The sequence below is a fragment of the Hemicordylus capensis genome, chromosome 1 (assembly GCF_027244095.1).
Source record: "Hemicordylus capensis ecotype Gifberg chromosome 1, rHemCap1.1.pri, whole genome shotgun sequence".
NCBI lineage: Eukaryota > Metazoa > Chordata > Lepidosauria > Squamata > Cordylidae > Hemicordylus > Hemicordylus capensis.
The window spans coordinates 64,794,738-64,816,354 of record NC_069657.1 but is presented as its reverse complement, the minus strand read 5'-3'; the positions used below and the strand labels follow the sequence as shown (position 1 = coordinate 64,816,354).

Genomic DNA, 21,617 nt, shown 5'->3' with positions numbered 1-21,617 from the left:
GGACTGAACTGCCATTCTCCCCCTACAGAAGCTGGGTAGGATAAGTCTCCTACCCAAGTTGGTGAGCTGTGTGTGCTTCCAATTCTCAGTTGTGTTGGAACAAACAGGTAGGAGGAGGCAGGATTGATTATGTAGGAGACCGGAGCTGGGTAGGACAGCTTTTCCTCCTACCTTGGTCAAATGCTGAATATGAAAGCTGAGTAGGATGGTGCTGTCCTACCCAGTTCCTGCCTCCCACACTAGCACTTCTCCCTCCTCCTACCTAGTTATTTGCTCCCACACAACTGAAAATTGGTGCACTGTACACAGCTCCCAAACCTGGGTAGGTCACTTGTCCTACCTAGTTTCTGGTTGTGTGAACAGTCTCACTGCATGAAAACATTAACTGGGTCTTTGTATCCAAAATGGTGTCAGCCAGCCTTCAGAACAACTGTGTTTTTGGAGAACACTGATTTTAGGACTGCAAGGCAAGAAGGAGCCATGAAGCTTAACCCACAGAGTGGTACATTCCCTCAAAAGAGCCCATTAAGATATGCCGGCCACGTCCAATATACCTGTATAACTCTGCTCTATTCTCTCTGACACCTGGATTTTATCTAGGGTAAAGAATAAACATAACAATTGCTCTGCCAATGCGTTAAACTGAGTAAGGAAGAAGTCAGTAATAACGAGGAGGCCTCCTATGTCTAGTTGTGCATTTCAGAAAATGGATGGCATGTAGCAAAAAAGCAGCAAACTGTGTAAACAGAGCAGGAATAATTCCCAAATGCAAAAAGGCCTCCACATTAAGGACGCTCACAATGTAAAGGTTACTTGGAAAAAGGCAATAAAAACTCCCAAGAAAAGGAAATAAAATCGGTTCCTTTGCAAGTAAGGAAGTCCCAGTCTTGAAATGGCGGCTATATACACAAGTACATTTGTCTTTCAGCCCCTCTGCTCTTGATTAGAATTCCGATGCCACTGGAGGGGGTTACAATTTTGTTGAGTTTCTGGATCTCAATTGTGCTGTCACGGGGTCATTCTTTCTGGTAATAAGGTAGCTAGTAGCCCCTGGGAGAGAGGGAAAACAATTGACTCTTGAAGAAAGAAACATATATTGAACTCTGGAGTAGGTTTTTGGCAGAGGACCAGCTCTTTTCTCCTAGCATTTGTCATGGCAGCAATGAGAAAAATAGTGGGAATTGTTCAGGCAGTCAAAAAAGGTGAAAGCAGAGGGAAGATTACAACAGAAGCAGAAGCAAGTGAGCTTGGTATTTTGAAATTATATGCTACAGCAATTTGGGATTTTTCCGCTTGCAGCAAGAGTTCATATGCTAAAGATGTGGATTCCATTATGCAGAGATCTGTTGCTTATGGTTAGCAAATAAGCATACTTCAAAACATTTTCTGCTTAAATATGAAGTGAAGTCATTTGAGTTCAAAACATATGCCTTCATTGAACGCCAAAGGCTCGCCTGCCAAATAAGACAAACCAAATGGAGTATGCCTCTGGAAAGCATTGTCGGATATCAGTGACCATGTCACCAAAAGAGGGAAGCTTTTGAGGGCCACTTAGTTTCTTTTCCTGTTATGTATAAAACAAAAATGTTTAACATGCTATCCACTCTGGTCTTACGAATCTGACAAATATTTATATAACACTTTTCAACAAAAGTTCCCAAAGCGGTTTACAGAGATATAAGTAAATAAAATACAATTGTTCTCTGTTCCCAAAGGTCTCACAATCTAACAAATAAATATAAGATTGACACAAACAACAGCCATTGGAGGGATGCTGTGCTGGGGATGGATAGGGCCAGTTGCTCTTACCCCTGCTAAATAAAGAGAATCACCACTAAAAAGGTGCCTCTTTCTTCAGTTAGCAGGGGACTTGTGGTCTTGTAATGTTTATTTGAAAATATAACTCAAGAAGAAGTATTGTCCCTTTGTGTGGAAGGCACATGAGTTGGCAAACAGTGTCGCTGAGAACTGGTTGTATTTTCCAGAAAGATCAAGGTCAAGATTATTGGTTCACATTGCAAACCACTAGGCCCTATCTCTTGATTGCAATATACTGTGATGTTGCCTAATGTAACCTAATGTCAACTGGTGCAAACTACACTTCAGAGATTCCAAATGACTTTTCAGATTAGCTGTTATTGCTAGTGATTATACTATCTAGAGTTCTGATCCAGCCGGTTTCTAGGCAAGTTGTTGCATCTATCTTCCACTCAAGACATTTTGCAAACATTAATGAAGAATGCATTGAAACTTGTATTGTTAACTGTAGTTGAATCACTTTGACTCCATTAAAACCAACAGTTAACTGGACTGAATATCACTTCCACATGTATTGGCCATAGTCTAAAAAGAAAAAGAACATACCTTGTAGAGATGTGCACGGTCCGGACCAGTCCGGACCGGCACCGAAGGGGGGCCCTTTCTTTTAGGGCGGGAGGGCTTTCTTACCCCTCCCTCCTCTTCACCCCCCTCCAGCGCCCGTATTTAACCAAATAACGGGGCGCTGGAAACCAGCCGCCCCCGCTGCCCCCGCCGCTCCCCCCAGCAGATGCACATAGAAAGGTGCCGCCATACCCCTGCCGCCGTCGCCCTCCCTCCCTCCCTCCCAGCTGCCCGCCCGCCCGCCCGCCCAAGTCCTTACCCAAAGCTGGAGTAGTAAACGAGAGGAGCTCCCGGACAGAGCTCCTCTCGTTAGAAAGGCCTGATACAGAATGAAGGCGCGCACGCATGCGCGCGCACTGCAAAGGACGCCGGAGGCCCGGTCTACCCGCCAGGAAAAGGCCGGGTAGACCGGGCCTCCGATCGCCGGAGGCCCAGTCTACCCGCCGGGAAAGGGCCAGGTAGACCGGGCCTCCGGCGATTGGAGGCCCGGTCTACCCGGCCCTTTCCCGGCAGGTAGACCGGGCCTCCGGCGTCCTTTGCGGCGTGCGCATGCGCATGCGCGCGCGCGCGCAAAGCGCCTTCATTCTGTATCAGCTTCTTCATTCTGTATCAGCTACTCCAGCTTCTCCAAGGTTGCAGGCGGGAATCTCTCTCAGCCCTATCTTGGAGACACCAGGGCGGGAACTTGGAACCTGTAATCAACAGCTCAGGCAGGAGCGTAACAACGATAGGGCAGGGGGAGACAGTTGTCTGGGGGCCCCACTGCCTTGGGGGGGCCCCCAGAGGCACCTCACGTGACTCCCCATTGCCCCCTGCCCAGCCCTAAGGCCCCTCAGCCACTTGCCCTGTTCGCCGTCTCTCCAGCTTGTTCTCCTGGCCGGCAATCGAGCAGCAGACAAGCTGCAAAGAGCTGCTTTTCTCCCGCCTCTCAGCTGATCGGCGGGTGGGCGGGGCTTCCACGGAGGTCTGGTATAGGCCTCTGTGAAGCCTGAACTCCAGTAGGGCCCGAGCCAGCCAGGAAGGAGGAGGCAGCCAGACTGGCCACCACTGTTCTCTGCAGCAGAAGACCCCTTGCTGCCAGGTAGAGTGTGAACTCCTTTTTGTGGTTACCCCCCTCCCCCCCCCATATATAGGCATCTGCTTGCCACAGGGCTTTGATATGGGGGGGTGGGAGGGACTGAGAAGTCTCTGAATATTTATTTTTAAACAGCTTGGAAAATTCATTCATTCTGTATCAGGCCTTCATTCTGTATCAGGCCTTTCTAACGAGAGGAGCTCTGTCCGGGAGCTCCTCTCGTTTACTACTCCAGCTTTGGGTAAGGACTTGGGCGGGCGGGCGGGCGGGCAGCTGGGAGGGAGGGAGGGAGGGCGGCGGCGGCAGGGGTGTGGCGGCACCTTTCTATGTGCATCTGCTGGGGGGGGGGCGGCGGCGGCGGCTGGTTTCCAGCGCCCCGTTATTTGGTTAAATACGGGCGCTGGAGGGGGTGAAGAGGTGGGAGGGGTAAGAAAGCCCTCCCGCCCTTAAAGTTATACCCCCCCACCCGGACCTGAACCAGCAAGGGCCGAACCGGTCCGGCAGTTCGGCCATTCCTTAGAATGGCCGCCGGACCGGTTTGGACTCACCCCTAATACTTTGTGTCTCATCAAAACAAATTGCACAAGCTGATTTCAGTGGGACCAATGACTGACCTTTTTTGGGTCAGGCCACTAGCAAGTAGTAAGCTTGTGTCAATATGTCAGATTGAGCAGCTCTGCAATCATACACCACCTTATTCTAGAGAAGTTCTGTTGAAGTTAGTTTGAGAATAGTGGCTTCCAGGGAACTCCTTTGGAATAAGTGGATGAAGTCCTGAACACATACATTACAGAATCTGTAACAGACTCTGTTATTTCAATTCCAACAGATTCCATTTCCATTAGTGATACTGTTCCCAGAGCTGATAATTTTAGGCCTGCGGACATAGTAGTCCTATTTGTGCATTGGCGAAATCAATCTGCACTGGGACAGAACCACTAGCCCACATATTGTGCATCATAACACAAGTGATGCTGCTCCAACCGCACCTCTGCAGACTCCTGATGGAGCACCAACAGATTTGCACGTTTGTGCAAAAGCGCAAATAATAGCATGCCTGCACTCTGGAAGTACTACTTGGATGGGAAATACGTTGCTTTACCTTCAGTGAAGTGTTTCCAATATAAATAGCACTTCCAGAGTGCAGGTGCGCTATTTTAAGTATTTGCATTCTTGTGCAAAAGAAGTGCAACACCGCCAGCACTCTTTTAGGAACATAGGAAGCTGCCATATACTGAGTCAGACCATTGGTCTATCTTGCTTAGTATTGTCTACACAGATTGACAGCGGCTTCTCCAAGGTTGCAGGCGGGAATCTCTCTCAGCCCTATCTTGGAGACACCAGGGCGGGAACTTGGAACCTGTAATCAACAGCTCAGGCAGGAGCGTAACAACGATAGGGCAGGGGGAGACAGTTGTCTGGGGGCCCCACTGCCTTGGGGGGGCCCCCAGAGGCACCTCACGTGACTCCCCATTGCCCCCTGCCCAGCCCTAAGGCCCCTCAGCCACTTGCCCTGTTCGCCGTCTCTCCAGCTTGTTCTCCTGGCCGGCAATCGAGCAGCAGACAAGCTGCAAAGAGCTGCTTTTCTCCCGCCTCTCAGCTGATCGGCGGGTGGGCGGGGCTTCCACGGAGGTCTGGTGTAGGCCTCTGTGAAGCCTGAACTCCAGTAGGGCCCGAGCCAGCCAGGAAGGAGGAGGCAGCCAGACTGGCCACCACTGTTCTCTGCAGCAGAAGACCCCTTGCTGCCAGGTAGAGTGTGAACTCCTTTTTGTGGTTACCCCCCTCCCCCCCCCATATATAGGCATCTGCTTGCCACAGGGCTTTGATATGGGGGGGTGGGAGGGACTGAGAAGTCTCTGAATATTTATTTTTAAACAGCTTGGAAAATTTGTTGGCTTTAAAAAAACTATCTAAAAAGTCCTATAAGTGGCTTGTTTCACGGCAAAAAATTACAAAAACTTCTGGAAGAAACAGTATTATATTTATTTTATTCATTCATTCATTAATAAATGCACTTATGTTCAAGTTGTTTTGCAACCCAGAAGGTCTGAGTGAGAACTGTGAAGCATGTCTTGTGCTTTTATTTTATTTTATTTTTCTTGTGTGTGAACTGCTCCCCAATAACTTGCAGGGACTTCAGGGTAAATCTCGCCAACATGTGAATGCAGCACCTCTATTCCAGAGGAGATGTGTGTTAAAGGGCTTTAAAAGCCTCCTGTGAAAAACCTCCTGGAATCAAACTTGACTGAATTTGTTCAGAATTCTGAGAAAACAAACATAGGCTCACCCTGCATGGTTGAAAGTCTCCTTTGCTAATCTGCAGCGAGGGGGCCATTTTAATCATTCATCTTTCTAGTGTGTTCTAGGCATTAAAAGTAAAACAAATGTATAGTACTCAATGTATATCACTATATATTGTGATGTGTGCGTGTGTGTATTCAGTGAAATGTATTTCCAGGCAGCATACTTATTTTGGAATATCAGACTTAAATCCTTGGGGGCCTGGGGTGTGCGGAGGCCCTGGACTTTGAGTGTGGGGGGGGCCCATTTTAAAATCTCGTCTCTGGGCCCACTCCAACCTTGCTATGCCCCTGAGCTCAGGTGAATTGGCACCAACTGTGTCATGCTGCACAATCAGTTATGCTGGTGCAACTGCACCAGATTTGGACCCAAGACAGATGTATTGGATCTATGCATGTACTAGGGATGTGCACAAGCCAGTTCATCACCTCCTTTGGGAAGTGTCGAACCAGCTCAGGCACTCAGAGCCAAACCTGTTTGGTGGGGCAGGGAAAAGCAGTGGGGTGACAGTGGAGCAGGTAAGGACCTGCTTACCTGCTTCTTAAGGAAACTGCTCCTGCCGCGTTCATGTCTGCATGAGCCTTAGATCCACATCCCTAGCATGTACACATAAGTTACACATGGTGTCCAATGTGCACACAGACAAAGTAGACATGCCCAGGGGTGAGCTCAGAGAGGCTTCATGGCTGCTAGAAATAGTGTCATTGCTGAAGTGACTCTTTCATGACAGGAGAGAATCACTTCCCCAATGATGTTATTTTTAGCAGCCACAGAACCCCTCTCAGGTGCACAACACACAGAGCAGACACAGTTTGGAAGAGAATGGGGTGAGCATACTCTGTCCTTCCACCAGTGGGGCTCTGCACGTTGTGCTAGCCACTCTAACTATTCTGGAACACTTCGCACATTGAAAATGCAGGTGTAATATATTGCACATGCAATATAAACTAACACATTCTGCTTACCAGCTATCACAATATAGGAATACGACAAATACTTATACACCACTACGACGCACCTTTTAAACGTGGCAATTCTCTTTATTTAGCAAGGGGAGAGTAACTGGCCCTATCTATTCCCCGCACAGTACCTCCTGTGACTGTTGCTGGTATCTATCTTGTGTTTCTTTTTAGAATATGAGCTCTTTGGGGACAGGGAGACCCTTCCCCTGGGTTATTGGGACTGTTACAATTAGAGAAACCAGGTGGTTTAATCTCCTTCCTCAATATAATTGTTTTTGGGGGACTCTCTGAATGTATATTCCTCCATATTTAGAGAATAATTAATTTTTAAAGCTGAGGCCTGAAAAGAATTCCTCTTCCAAAAACAGATGGGCTGTCAACTTTGGGGGCATTTTTGATCTGTCTCCTAACATTTGGATTGTTTTATTTGAGTCACTGGGGCTGTTTATTACTTCAGTTAATTAATTAATTCCAAAAATGGCAGGGCAATTTACACAGAAAAATAATAAATAAATAAGATGGATCCCTGTCCCCAAAGGGCTCACATTCTAAAAAGAAACATAAAATAGACACCAGCAACAGTCACTGGAGGTACTGTGCTGGGGGTAGATAGGGCCAATTACTCTTCCCCTGCTAAATAAAGAGAATCACCACGTTTAAAGGTGTCTCTTTTCCCAGTTAGTAGGGGTTAACTAGATACTCGGGTGCAGCATATCTTCATCTTTGTTCTAAACTTTCTGGCACTCTGTGGATGGGACAATATGGACTGATCTATGCACTGCTAATGCGCCAAGAATACAATTCTGGGGAAATGCCGCAAGGGATTCGGCTTATTGAGTATTCCCCATCCTGCCATCGGGGGGGGGGGGGAGGGAGTAGGCTCATTTTCATTAACACTAGGCATATGTTTGTGATATTCATGGCTTAAGAATGGCATAATGTAACATTCAGGTTACATTAATGCACCTAAAGTAATGGAAGTCAGAGCTCTGAAGAGGTATATATCTTGAGAATAGCTTCATTGAGATCCTAACAGCCTCTTGTGCATATTTGTAAGTTAACCCCTTGGCCCTATTTGATTTTTTTTTAATTCAGCATTTTTTCAGAAGGTGTTTTTAATATCAGATTTCTAACCTTTTAAAAAGGGTTGAGGAACACTGATAAATGTACACATACACACACAACCCTGAACAGTATTTCTTCAGGCCTTATATTATTTTTCTCCAGATGTTTAGATAAGTTTGAAAGAGCCCAGGGAAGCAATGGTATGCTATATTCCAACAATTAATCTATTTAATTGGGAGTGGGGGGAAGTGTTATTGAGTAAGGGAACATGTTTTCAAGAGCTCCCGAGCAAATTTGGGGATAAATAGTCTGCTGTTGTTTCCTACAGAAAAAGGGAAGTATATAAGACATTCTTTTCTTAAAATAAGCAAACTTGTATCACTCATGAAAATAAAGGCTTTGGAGTTAAACCAAACCAGGACTAGGAGTATACATATACAAGTGCTACAACAAACCCATGGCACACAGATACACACACACAGAGCAAAGGGGGAAAAAAATTCTGATGACCATTGGTCCTGGCAGGCAGCAAACTCAAGTGGTTTGGGTGGTCCACCATCCATGGCTGGTGTCTGCAGTTGTCTTTGAGTGTCACAAGCTGGGAATTGAATAATTAAACCTTTGGTTCAGCTCCTGTTCAGGTTGATCAGAGGCTCACTGCGTGCACAAAACCGGTTTGCCCGGTTTGGTTCAAATTTGAACCAGGTCCAAAACAGGGTGGGGTGATTCGGTTTTGGTTTTGTGCGAAACCCCAGGTTTGGTTCAAATTTGAACCAGGTTTGAACTGATTTGAGCCTCCAAAACTGGTTTGGGTGGTAGGCATCCATGGGTATGCCAAACCCCAAAGCCATAGGACACTCCTACGATTTTAAATGATTTTTTAAAATTTTTTAAGATTATTGCCCATTATTCCTTATGTGGAGTACATAGGGGTGCAAATGTCATGTGGGTGGTAGGCACCCAGGGGTGCCTAACACCCACCAAATCCCAAGGTAATTGGGTGCTCTTACTATTAATGGTGAATTTTTAAATTATTATTTTTCCCCATCGGGAATAATGGGGATGTGGCGCAGCCCCTAACCCCCTTTGGGGGGGTGACAGAGCACCCCAAAGTGGGTCTGGGGGCATAGCAGGGATGTCCTCAAGCCATCTCAGGCACCCACAAGTCCCTGGGATGTTTAGTTCTTAAGATATGGATTTTTAAAGGTATTTATATTTTCCTTACATTTTGCAGGTTCCCTTGCAGGGAAAGTAATAGTCTGCAGACTGCAACTGCAAAATACTTTCAGACTGCAGACTATTACTTTCACTGCAAGGGAACACATTCTGCACTGATAACCTTAATTGCTTAATGACTGACCTGAGGTCAGCAATTAGGTCAGTGAAAGTTTCTGCAAAATCTGCAGCAGCAACCTGCAAAATGGAAGGAAAATATAAATACATTTTTAAACATCCATATCTTAAGAACTAAAAGTCCCAGGGACTTGGGGGTGCTTGAGGCCATCCCTGCTGTGCCCCCAGACCCAAAGGGTGTGTGTGTTGGGGCAACCCAAATCCCCATTATTCCCTAAGGGGAGTTTTTTAAAAAAGAAATTCACCATTAATAGTAGGGGCACCCAATTGCTTTGGGGTTTGGTGGGTGGTAGGCACCCCTGGGTGCCTACCACCCACCAACCCCTTTTGTGCCCCTGGGCACTCCACATAGGAAATAATGGGCAATAATGTAAAAAATTCATAAAATATCGTAGGAGTGTCCAATTGCTTTGGGGGTTGGGTGGTAGTTGGAATCCATGGGTGCCTACCACTCAAACCAGTTTGCGAGGTTCAAACCAGTTCAAACTGGTCTGAATCAGTTCAAATTGAATGAGGTTCAGTTCAGTTCAAATTCAAACCAGAAGGTCGAACCCAATGCCTGGTTCAGTTTGAATTCAAACCATTGAACCATTTTCATCAAACCAAACCAGTTTGAATTCGAATGGTGTTTCTCTGGGTGGTATGTGAGCCAACGGCTGACATTCTGTGCAACGTTGGATGCACCTTGCAATTTAACATTTGTGCAGTTGCAGAAAAGCACTGTTGCACTAATCACAAGAATTGTGCAACCCCATCCACACAATTATTGTGATTAGTGCAACAACACTCTTGCAAACTGCACAAATGTTACATTGCACGGTGTGCATGTAATGTTACACAGTATGTCAACCACTATTTTTTAATTCTCTGGTTCAGTTTTGGTTCAGACACTACATTTTAAAAAGTAGGTTAGTAACTGGTTCAGACACTTTGACTCAGTTGAGACACATTTCATAATATCAAGCTCTGTTTGAATAAGCTGAGACACATTTCTTAATATCAAGCTCTGTTTATAGCACAAGTACAATATTTATTTAACATGATAAAAAGACTTTTTGTTTCACATTATATACATATAGATTAACTTTTACTATTGTTTATTTTTGAATTTTTCGGGAATGTTTTAATAAACAATAACATAGCCCAATTTTGCTCAGGCTTTCTCTGGCATCCATCAAAGCACCAGTGTCACAAAAAACCCCTGCCCCTGTTAAGACTGTGCATCATGTCAGCCAATGTAATTTGTGCTCCAGAAATCTGGATGTGGAACTTTAAGAATTTGTGCTCTCCTTGCACAAGCTTGCTGGCACTTCCTTAGAGACCCGCAGCCATGCAAGTTAGGAACATAGGAACATAGGAAACTGCTATATACTGAGTCAGACCACTGGTCTATCTAGCTCAGTATTGTCTTCACAGACTGGCAGCGGCTTCTCCAAGGCTGCAGGCAGGAATCTCTCTCAGCCCTATCTTGGAGAAGCCAGGGAAGGAACTTGAAACCTTCTGCTCTTCCCAGAGCGGCTTCATCCCCTGAGCGGAATATCTTGCAGTGCTCACACATCAAGTCTCCCATTCAGATGCAACCAGGGCAGACCTTGCTTAGCTATGGGGACAAGTTATGCTTGCTACCACAAGACCAGCTCTCCTCTCCTGGTTGATCGAAAACACTGGAGTAAACCTGTACAACATGTGGGCCAATATATATAACAGATCAAAACCAGGAAAATAAAACAAATAAATAAACCAGCCCTACAAGAAGCTGAGTGCCTGGTGAATGAACCACTTGTTTTGAGCCAGTTAAAGTTGCGCCGTCAAGTCGGTGTCGACTCCTGGCGACCACAGAGCCCTGTGGTTTTCTTTGGTAGAATACAGGAGGGGTTTACCATTGCCGTCTTCTGTGCAGTATGAGATTATGCCCTTCAGCATCTTCCTGTATTGCTGCTGCCCAATATAGGTGTTCCCTATAGTCTGGGAAGCATACCAGTGGGGATTCGACCCAGCAGCTGCTCGCCCGCTAGGCAAGTTATTTCCCAGCTGCGCCATTAGGTATTAGGTGGCTTTTTGAACCAGTTACCACTTCCATATTTAGAGATTTAGTTCCAGTCTAGCTGCAAGGCAACCAAGGGATCTGAGGTTTGGGTGCAGTTCTGATTCAGTTGCTGAGGCCTGTTTCAAAATGGTCTTGCTGTCATACTACAGCATCCTAGGTGACCGCATGTGTGTACCCCCTCTAACAATCCTGAAAGGAGATTCTTATCTACCCTTGTGGAGTTGTGAAAATTAGCTCAGCAAATTGTTTGTTAAATTGTTTTGATTGTTTTAATGTGGTTTTTAGAATATTGTTTTAAAATTTTAAATTGTGTTTTAAATTTCTTGTTTTGTTTTTGTTTTTAATTAACGTTTTACTTTTTTTTCAATTTTGTTGTAAACCGCCCAGAGACGTAAGTTTTGGGTGGTATAAAAATATGTTAAATAAATAAATAAATAAAGCACCAAAGATTCAAGATGGTGGAGACCGGTAAAGTTATAGTGTATGAGAGAAGATGTGAGTTTGTAATGTGATACTACAACAAAGAGAAAATTCCTGTATGGTTGTTCAAGTATGGCATTAATTCTACATTAACTGAAACACAGCAATAGAACACACACACAAGGTGGCATCTATGGTTCCCTTGCTCTGGAGCAGGAATGTAGCAAGGTTGGCCTGGGACAAAAAGTGAAGATTGGCACCTGCCCCTGCCATCCCAGCTTTATTCTTCAGTTGCATGTGGGTGAGAGCAAAGAGCAAGCTGTCATCCAGGTTCCTCTTCGATGTTAAATTGAAGAGAATTCCCTGCTATGGAGTAAGTCCTTTCTTTAAAGTAAGGGAAACTGTGGCTGCCACACATTAGGAATATAGAAAGCTGCTTTATACTGGGACAGACCATTGGTTCATCCAGATCAATATTGTCTACACTGTCTGGCAGCAACTCTCCAAGGTTTCAGAATGGGACCTTTCCCAGTCCTACCTGGCAATGTAGGTAGATGCTTCCATCAACGCCAAAGCAGATGCTCCACCACTGAGCTACCACCCATCCCCATTGTAATGGTACTCTGCTATGCCTCGGTTGGGGCACCACACTATCTTCGTTTTATTACAATGCCTTAAGGAAGGGGTAGAGGGGAAAAAAGGGAAGACAGGTGGAGGAAAGAAGCAAAGGTGGTAAAAGATGCAGAAACTGTGACGGACCAGAAAAAAAGTTAATGTTTAGTTTAGGGGAAAAAAAGAGAAATCAAAAGGGAGTCTTTGATAGTCATCTTCAAGTATATGAAAAAGTGCCACAGAGCAAATGGAGAACAATTGTTATCTACTGCCACAGGACAAGAGGGGGTATGGTTTAATGTGCAGGAATGCAGATCAAGTTTAGCTGCTAGGCCTTCTTAATTGTAATAGTCTCTGAAGTCTTTCACAGGACCTCACGACCACTGCTGGGTGCACTGAGGGGAAGACAGGAACTCGCTTCCCTTCCCCGGCAGGTGAGCACTAAGCAGTGGCCACCCTCCCCTCTGCTGCACTGCGTGCCCACATGAGCAGGGGTGTGGCAATGCAGGAGCTGGGAGCAAGAGGAGTCCCCACCCCCGTATCCCAGGGGGCACCACACTACAAATGCCTCTGCACTCTAGAACAGCCACTGCGCTCGGTGTGGCTGCATCTGCTTCCTGGCTCACTGACAGAAATGGCGGCAGGCAAGGGAGGAAGCCGTTTAACTCTGCAGCGATTGCCCAGAGGATTGCCAGCCGAGGTTAAGCAAAACATAGGTTCATTTAACCTCAGCTAAACACCAGGTTAAAAACTCGGGTTTGGTGCAGAGGTAGTGCCAGAGTCAGTCTCAATCCCAGCACTTCACACATGCAGCCTAGCCCAGGCTGGGCTGTCCTAGCCTGGTCCAGGCTGCACATGTGAACAACCTCACTGGGTAATGGTACATGTTGTCTAAGGAAGCAGCACAATCAATAGGGATGTGCATGGATTGAGATTCATGCATGAGAGTCAGTTGGGATACATTTAAGAGCTAGGAGAGCAGGCCTGTGGGGTTCGGGGGGGGGGGCACAATGCCACGGCAAGAAGCTGCGGTATCATGCCCCTCCCCTGGACCCCCACGTGCAGCAGTGGTGGCATGCACATGGCCTCCACACATATACGGTGGCCATTTGAGTGATCAGCAACCATGCTGACCATGCAAATGGCTGCTGCACATGTGCAGAGGCCTTGTATGTGCCCCACACTGTGCTACCATGGAAGAGGTGCTGGTTGGTGCAACACTGCAGCAGGAAGCTGAGGCCAGCAGTGGAGGAGAAGGTCCGGACCTGCTGTCCCCGCTCTTAAAGGTCCCTCAACTGAACCTTTGAATCATGCATGAATCTCAATTCATGCACATCCCTAACAATCAATTTTCTTGCAGATATTCAAGAGGCTACATAATTAGCAGGGTCCATATGGGTTCACTAAAGTCACCTTTTGAAAATGAGGTTGGCTGATAGTGCCTGTACTTTTCCAAACTGAGCTGAACACTTAAATTATGAACTGAAGTTGCTGGTAAATAGTTACTTTTGCTCCAATAAGTGTAGTTGTTGTGCAGTCTTTGCAGTGAAGGTTGTTGGCTGCAGTAGTCAGGATGCCAGTGACATCACCATATTACAAGTTCTTCCTCTCTCCCCAAGCTATTTGGAATGGCTTGCCATTTAAAGATGCAACAAGCTCTTTGAAGCTCAGTAGTCTCAGTCTGGTCCATGTTTCGATGAGAGACTACATAGGCTGGGATTAGGGGTGGCTCATAAATTAGGCAAGGTGGGGTGACGTCCTTAGGTAGCACCTCTGCCCTGGGCCAGTGAGTCTAGGCATCCCCTACTACTCCCACCACCCATGGACATGACCTCACCTGCCTCCTGCTGCCACTCCCTGCCTTGCCACTCCTCCCAGGCTCTTTGCTGCCCTCCCTTCCTTGTGTGTGCATCTCTCTTGGGCCAGCTGCTCAACCTTCTGGCCAGCTGGGCGGTTAAACTGAAGACCAGCTCCTTGTCAGTCTGCAGTAAACAGCCCAGCTGCCCAGAAAGTTAATCAGCTGGCCCGGGAGAGATGTCTGCATGAGGGAGGAGATTGAGAACGCGGAGCCAGCACTCTCTCTTCCCCCACTGTGCCTTCTACCTACAGGCATCCACCTAGCTAGATGGATGCCTATGGGTGAAAGGCATGGGAGGTGGGCGGGGGGAGACAGCAAGAAAGAAAGTGCCCAGGTCGTGTTCTCCCTCTCCCGCTCTCTATCTACCTTGTTGACCAGGCTGCTTACCCTTCTGGGTAGCTGGGCTGATAGACTGGAGATTGGTTCTCTGCCCAGTTGCCCAGAAGGTTAAGCAGCCCAGACATCTGTCCGCAAGAGAGGTAGGGCTAGCACTGCCCCTGATGCTGGCATCAGGCTGTGTGGCTAGCATCAGTGCACCTAGCCAGCATCACCTTGGTGGTATGCCGATTTGAGCCAGTGTTGGGAATGACTACATTTCCCAGCATTCCTTGCACACCTTCCACAATGTCATTGAGGCCTCTCACAGCTTTGCTTCCCGTTAAGAACCTTCCCCAGTCGTGTGCAGGAACTGCTCTGCATGGAGGTAAGTGGGGGGAGTGACTGCCTTCATTCTGGGTCAGGAGCAAGGTACAAATGATTGTGCTTTGAAGCTCCAAAGCTTAATCTTTGCACAGGCCTACCAAATATAGAGCTGGTATGAAGAGCTAGCTAGCTAGCGCTCTCTCTCTCTCTCTCTCTCTCTCTCTCTCTCTCTCTCTATATATATATATATACATTATTGATTGATTGATTGATTATATCACCCATACTAAAGTGGCTCAGGGCAATTTACGTTTAAAATTCAAACCACTTACAATACTGACATAAAACATAAAATAAAAGTAGTTAAAATAGTAACATAAAACTAATTTTAAAATCATTTAAAACCGACAAAATATTATTAAACATCAGGCTGAAAAGATGGGTTTTTATGACTCTGTTGAAGGCCTCCAAAGACGATAAACCTCATGGGAAGCACATACCTCAACCTACAAGCAAAAACTGAGAAGGCCTGATTCCAAGTTGCCAGCAGATGAACTGGCACCCAAAGACGGTGGCACCTAAAGATGGACCTCTCCTGATGATCTTAATGAGAGGTGGGGATCTTGCAGAGAAAGGTGCTTTCTCAGGTAACTTGGGCTGAAGCCATTCAGGGCTTTAAAGGTAATAACCAGCACTTCATATTTTACCCAGAAACATACTGGCAGCCAGTTCAACCGTTAAGAGTAGGCATAATGTGGCCTCTCTGAATTACCCAGAAAGCCAATCTGGCCACTGAAATTTGTACATACTTAAGTTTCTGAACTATGTACATAGGCAACCCTACAAAAAGCGCAAGCTCTATTACTCCAATCTTTTCTTTTCATGAAGAAATTAACATAAAATAATAATGCAGACCACAGTATTCATGAACTCTTGACCAAACATAAGTTTGAGCATTGATGAATTCACTCTTTCCACTGAATTATGCTTGATGGGTTGATTTCTCAATTTCTTGAACTCATCTTGTCAATGGATACCTTTGAGCTGCATTTCCTCAATTCTTTTTTGGGTAAGAAATACACGTGGTTGTTAATATCAGGATTAGGCTAGGCAATGTTTCTGGCAAATTGTTTAGTTGTTTTCCCCCAGAATGAGAAGATCAATGTTCACTAGAGGTATAATTTCTTCTTCTTGCAGTGATCAATAAATTATCGATCAAAGCTGATTAGAGATAGCTATATCAGTATTGATCACAGAGCTCCAGATATACATGCATTAATTTTTGTTAAGCCCAAACCAGCCATTTTTCTGTTTTGTCTGTCCAATGCTGCTGATATATGATTAAAGTTAATTGCAAAGATAATCTCTGACTCTTTAGAATTCTCAACACATTTGGCAGAGTAATAGCTTAAGAATGAGGTGCTCTCATAGTATAACGGCAACACCTGAGTCTTGGGTCAGATGATGTTGCAAGATGAGGAACTGAACAAGGTAGATCCGCAATTTCATTATAACCAGGATGTATTTTTTGCTAAAGTCAGTCCACATGTCAGTCTATGTCAGGCCTGCTCAACTTAGGCCCCTCAGCTGTTTTTGGACAACAACTCCCATAATCCCCAGCCACAGTGGCCAATAGCCAGGGATTATGGGAGCTGCAGGTCAACATCTGCAGGAAGTCCAAAGTTGAGCCCTGGTTTATGTTGTCTTTCCAAAGTGCAATGCAGCCACCAACCCCTCCACCCCCTGGATTTAGGCTGAATGCATTTCTGAAAACCTTCTTCCACACCCTTCAACCTTCAACTACACAGTCCTATCAACTCTAGACAGCAGTCATGCTTGACATGCGCAGAATTTCTTTGCTACAGCAACAGCACCGTTACTACAATTCCATATTACTGTTGCCCAGGTCTCTTACTGCCATTGTTAGGTCAATTATGTACAGTGGCCTTAATTGGAGGTTGTGGGGCAGAAGAGAGTTCTTAAAGCAGTGAGCCAGATATATGTGCATAAATGGCCCTATCCACCCCCAGCACAGTACTTCCAGTGACTGTTGCTGGTGTGTGTCTTATGTTTCTTTTTAGAATGTGAGCCCTTTGGGGACAGGGAGCCATCTTATTTGTTATTTCTCTTTGTAAACCGCCCTGAGCCATTTTTGGAAGGGCGGTATAGAAATCGAATTATTGTTATTGTTATTATTAGCAAAACAACAGGGTTTGTCCATGGAGGAACTCTGAAGATTCACCTGGCGATGTTTACTGAACTGTCCTTTAGGCAATGTGTTCATACCCCACCTTTGCTTCACTCCTGTTAGTTTCCTTGACTTGGACCCGCAGACGCAGGTCAGAAAACAGCAATACTAACTATCCATGCAAGAATAACAGCCTATAACAGAAGAAGAGTAATTCCTTTTATCTAGCCCCCTCCTGGCTTGAAAATGCAGTGAGGGCTAACAAGTGCCTAGCCAGTGGATGTCGGGCAACTCCTTGGTGTTGTTTGCTCCCTACGCAAAATACCCTTCCGCATGTTATGCTGAAATCTTTTTTTTTTTTTAATGGAGGCAAGACAAGAAATCCGTTGCTGACAGGATTGCCTGCACTGCATTCCTGGACACATTTGGTGGCTTTTGCACTGGCAACATTTGGCAAGCAAACTCAAAGGCCTGGGAGATTTACAGCCCAAGCGATCATGTAGCATCAGTGGGTTCAGGCCCATCCCCCACTTATGCTTCTTGGTAACAATGACAGGAGGTATCTGTGCGCCAGAAGGAAGAGCTTACAAGGGGTGGCTGCATTTGGAAATAGAAGCCCCTGTTAGCAGCCGGAAGCATTGGTGCTGAAAAGCAATCACTGGTGTCAAGAACTTTCTTAGCTAAGCACTGCAGCTGGTGGCAATAAATAGCATTCTAATAAAGGGGGATGTTCAACCCATGACATAAGCGAATTCTGTTTCAACCACAAAAAGTAATTTATGGGACTGCATATGTCTGAAATGGATTTTCTTCCCCCCTCCACATTTACACACATTAAAAACAAAACAAAACTAAGATTTCCACGGCAGGAAAGATCTGCATTTTAAATCAAAACGAAATGGAAAGATCAATGAAATGTGTACTGCTTTTTAAAGGGTGCAATGATACATAAAATCTTAAGGAGGTTCAGTGTGTCACACAGCACAATTGCCTCCATTCCAAAAATAGACAGATGCTGTTCTCAGTGTCTGTAAGTATACTATTCATTGTACAAAGCTTACTAACTCCTCCCTACTTTGCAGCAAAGTGACAATAATGATAATAATATAAAGATTCCAACCTTCAGCTTGTGTATAAACCATCCCCTCCCTCCCTCCCTCCCTCCCTCATTAACTAACAACTCCGAAATAATACAAACAGATACGTCACAAATACAAGCCAGGCCATTATGATCCAAGTGAGGCAACGCTCGGTGAGAGCAGCACCCTGAGAGCAGAAGGTGAGCAAAACCAAACATGGCAATGATGCCGGATGTAAAGGAAGGCAAAGCTAGCCCATCTGACCTATTAACTCATTGACTCCTCCACAGTAAATAAGTTATTAGTTTTGACAGACTCAGTGGTTGACTTGCACTTAGACCGCTGTTCTTTGTTATACATTATATTTATTCCACATGTTTTTTCTCTTTTGTAATTATTGGGAAACATAGCCATATCACATACTGTATCATATCCCACTGGGATAAACATTGTGAACATGGTACCAGAGGAATTTGCCTTTGATTTAAAGTTTTCTCCCACTGATCCTTCTGCATGGAAAAGAAATCTCATTCAGCCTGTGGAGTAAAGCAACTCTGCACTTCAATGAGCATGCAGTCCCCTTTAAATAGAACTGCGTACAGACAGAGAGGTGGACTGGGAACAGCTTTGTTTCTGCTGTGAGCTCTGGGTAAGCAAGCCTGCAAAACGATTCACAGCTTAATGTGTGAAGTCATTGCTCAGGGTGCTCTTCTGTTGTCTCAGGCGGTCAAGCATGGCACCCACATTTCAAATATGTCACAGGAAGGCTTTCTTTTGTATTATACTTTTATATGCATTGAATCACAGAGTTCTAAAATGAGTGCTATTAACTAATCATATTAACTAATTATGGGACTCCAATTGTCTGCCTCAGCTGATCTTACAGTATGGGGCCATAGAAGAGTTGGGCACTGAAACAATCTAATCTACAGCAGTGCGGAAACATATTGCATAATGTAGTAGTAACACAAACCTTTATCTGAGGTTTAAACCAGCAAAAATAACACCATGTAGCACAATACATCTAGTAAGGGAGATCATGAACCTAAATGCCAGCAGGTTCTGTGCTGTGCATGGACAGCTGTGCATGTACATCCCAATTCACATACCAGAACATCAGATGTGCATGTGAATCCCAAGTCACATACCAGAACAAGAAAAGTGGATTCAGCCCTCTCCCCCTTTGCATAACTTAGTGTAGATGGGGCTTGCACATTTCTAGCTTTTCTTGAGCATAATGCCCATGGCTAGTGATCTCTGTGCCAGCCATATTAAGAACATAAGAACACAAGAACAGCCCTGCTGGATCAGGACCAAGGCCCATCTAGTCCAGCATCCTGTTTCACACAGTGGCCCACCAGATACCTCTGAGAAGCCCACAGACAGTGGCACACCTAGGTAATTTTGGCACCTGGACCGCCCCCCCCCGTAAGAATAACCCACCTGCATTGGGTGGGGCTCTCCAGAAGCCTGCCACCGCAGCCCCACCACTTCAAACCACCAATCCTTTCCATAATTTTAGCTACCATGTGCTTCCATCCCAGGGGGTGGGATGGACGTTGAGCTGAGCAACCCCTCCATGTGGCAGCAGCAGCAGGGCATGGAGTGGCTGCTGGGCCTGTCCATCCAGCCCAGTGGCCCTTGAGAATTGTGAGGCACTCCAGCATGCTTGCACCATTGGAACAAATCATCGCAAGCCCGTGACATGGCAAGCCCTGTGCAGTTCACTCCCCACACCTCAGCTGCGTACATGGCGGCTCAAATTATTGAAAAGATTGGTGGATTGGCGCTGGATTGGTGTGGGGTGATGGCAGGAGGTCCCCCTGGACATTTGGAGGCCCTTCCAGACCTTGGAGGCCATGGACCAGGGCCCCAAGGTCCAGGGGTAAGAGCGCCTCTTCCCATAGGCAACAGCTGAAGGTATGTTGCTCCCCTGCAACTGGTATTTAGAGGCATCTTGCTTCAGAGGTTTGAGGTGGCCTATAGCCACCAGACTAGTAGCCACTGATAGACTTGTCCTCCATGAATTTGTCCAAGCCCCTTTCAGGCCATCCAAGCTAGTGGCCATCACCATGTTTAGTGGGAGAGAATTCCATAGATTAATTATGCACTGTGTGAAAAAGTATTTCCTTTTTTTGGCCCTAAATTTCCCAACCTTCAGTTTCATGGGATGATCTCTAGTTCTAGTGTTATGAGAGAAGGAGAAAAAAATCATCTCTGTCCACTCTTTCTACTCCATGCATAATTTTATAAACTTCTGTCTCCCTGTAGTCAGTGCTTTTCCAAAATAAAAAGCCCCAGATGCCGTAGCCTTGCCTCATAAAGCAGGTGCTCCAGGCCTCTGATCATCTTGGTTGCCCTCTTCTGCACCTTCTCCAGTTCTACAATGTCATTCTTAAGATATAGTGATCAGAACTGCATGCAGTGCCATAGATTTGTATAAGGGCATTATAATATTAGCATTTTAATTTTCAGTCCCCTTCCTAATTATCCCTAGCATAGAATTTGCCTTTTTCGCCGTTCTGTGCACTGACTTTCATCAAGCTGTCCACTTATTCAACGAGCTATTTGCTTGAAGATGGTTCAGGTGAGTAGCTGAGCAGGTCCACTCTGGTTGTGCTGTGGAATCATTTAGGAATAGGAACATAGGAAATTGTCTTATACTTACTTACAGAGTATTGGTCCATCTATTGTCTACAACAATCTTAGTACTGGCAGCAGCTCTTCAAGGTTTCACGCAGGGGTCTTTCCCAGCCCTACTTGAAGATGCTGGAGATTGAACCTGGGACCTTCTGCATGCAAAGCAGTTGCTCTACAACTGAGCTACAGCCCCATCCTTGGCTACCTAGAAGCAGACAACTTGCTCTGCAAATATCCGGAGCTCAGTTGATACATACTTTATAAACATTTCTGGGTCTAATGACTTCTTCCAGGCTCATCCTTTCCTGAGGAGTGGTGTGTCTGGGCTGGAGCCTGGTACTTCTCTGATGTTTTGTAAACTCCTGCCTGGCATTTTTACTGTAGTGCCAAACAGGCACTGGGAAGTGCGAGGGCTCTGGTGCAAAGGGGGCCATCCCTCAGGAAAATCAGGGTCAGAGGGGGCTGCTGCAGCAGCCCTGGGTCAGACATCTCTGGATTGAGGGGTTTCTCATGACAAGCTCGGGCTCTGTATGGGCACCTGGGTCCAGAACCCCACAGCTGGTGCTGCTGGCCCTTCTGGTCAGGTTAGCTTATCCTCCTGGTTCTCCTCAGAGATCTAACTGTCACCTGAGGCTGAGGACAATGCTATTGTATTGTGAGTAGAGTATCTAAAGGGGTGTGAGTGGCTTGATGGCTTTGATCTGTACAGCATGAAGTTCCAAGTGTTATGGCCCAGTATGGAATCGTGCACCATGAAGACATTTTATCCGCTGACCTGTGGCAAATATAATCTGTGCATCATCCCTCTGAAATCCCCAATCACGAGTCTTTCAATCACATGGGAACTTGCTAGTGTGACATCGCTCTATGCAGTTGGGGAGACCCACATGACGAATCACTCCAGAAACTGCAACTGTCCAAGGGAGCAGGAGATGTTCCCACACAGGAACATAGGAAGCTGCCATATACTGAATCAGATCATAGGTCCGTCTA

The 21,617-nt window shown here is 45.8% G+C and overlaps 1 long non-coding RNA gene across 1 annotated transcript in view; it reads left to right on the top strand.

Annotated features, from left to right (window-relative positions):
• The first annotated feature begins 5,133 nt into the window (after positions 1 to 5,133).
• LOC128349684 (uncharacterized) overlaps positions 5,134 to 21,617 on the top strand; it is a 28,494-nt gene continuing 12,010 nt past the window's right edge. Inside the window, exons 1-2 of the long non-coding RNA XR_008318917.1 lie at positions 5,134 to 5,206; positions 15,181 to 15,364. This is a non-coding gene — a long non-coding RNA (uncharacterized LOC128349684). The remainder of the gene's footprint in view (positions 5,207 to 15,180; positions 15,365 to 21,617) is intronic.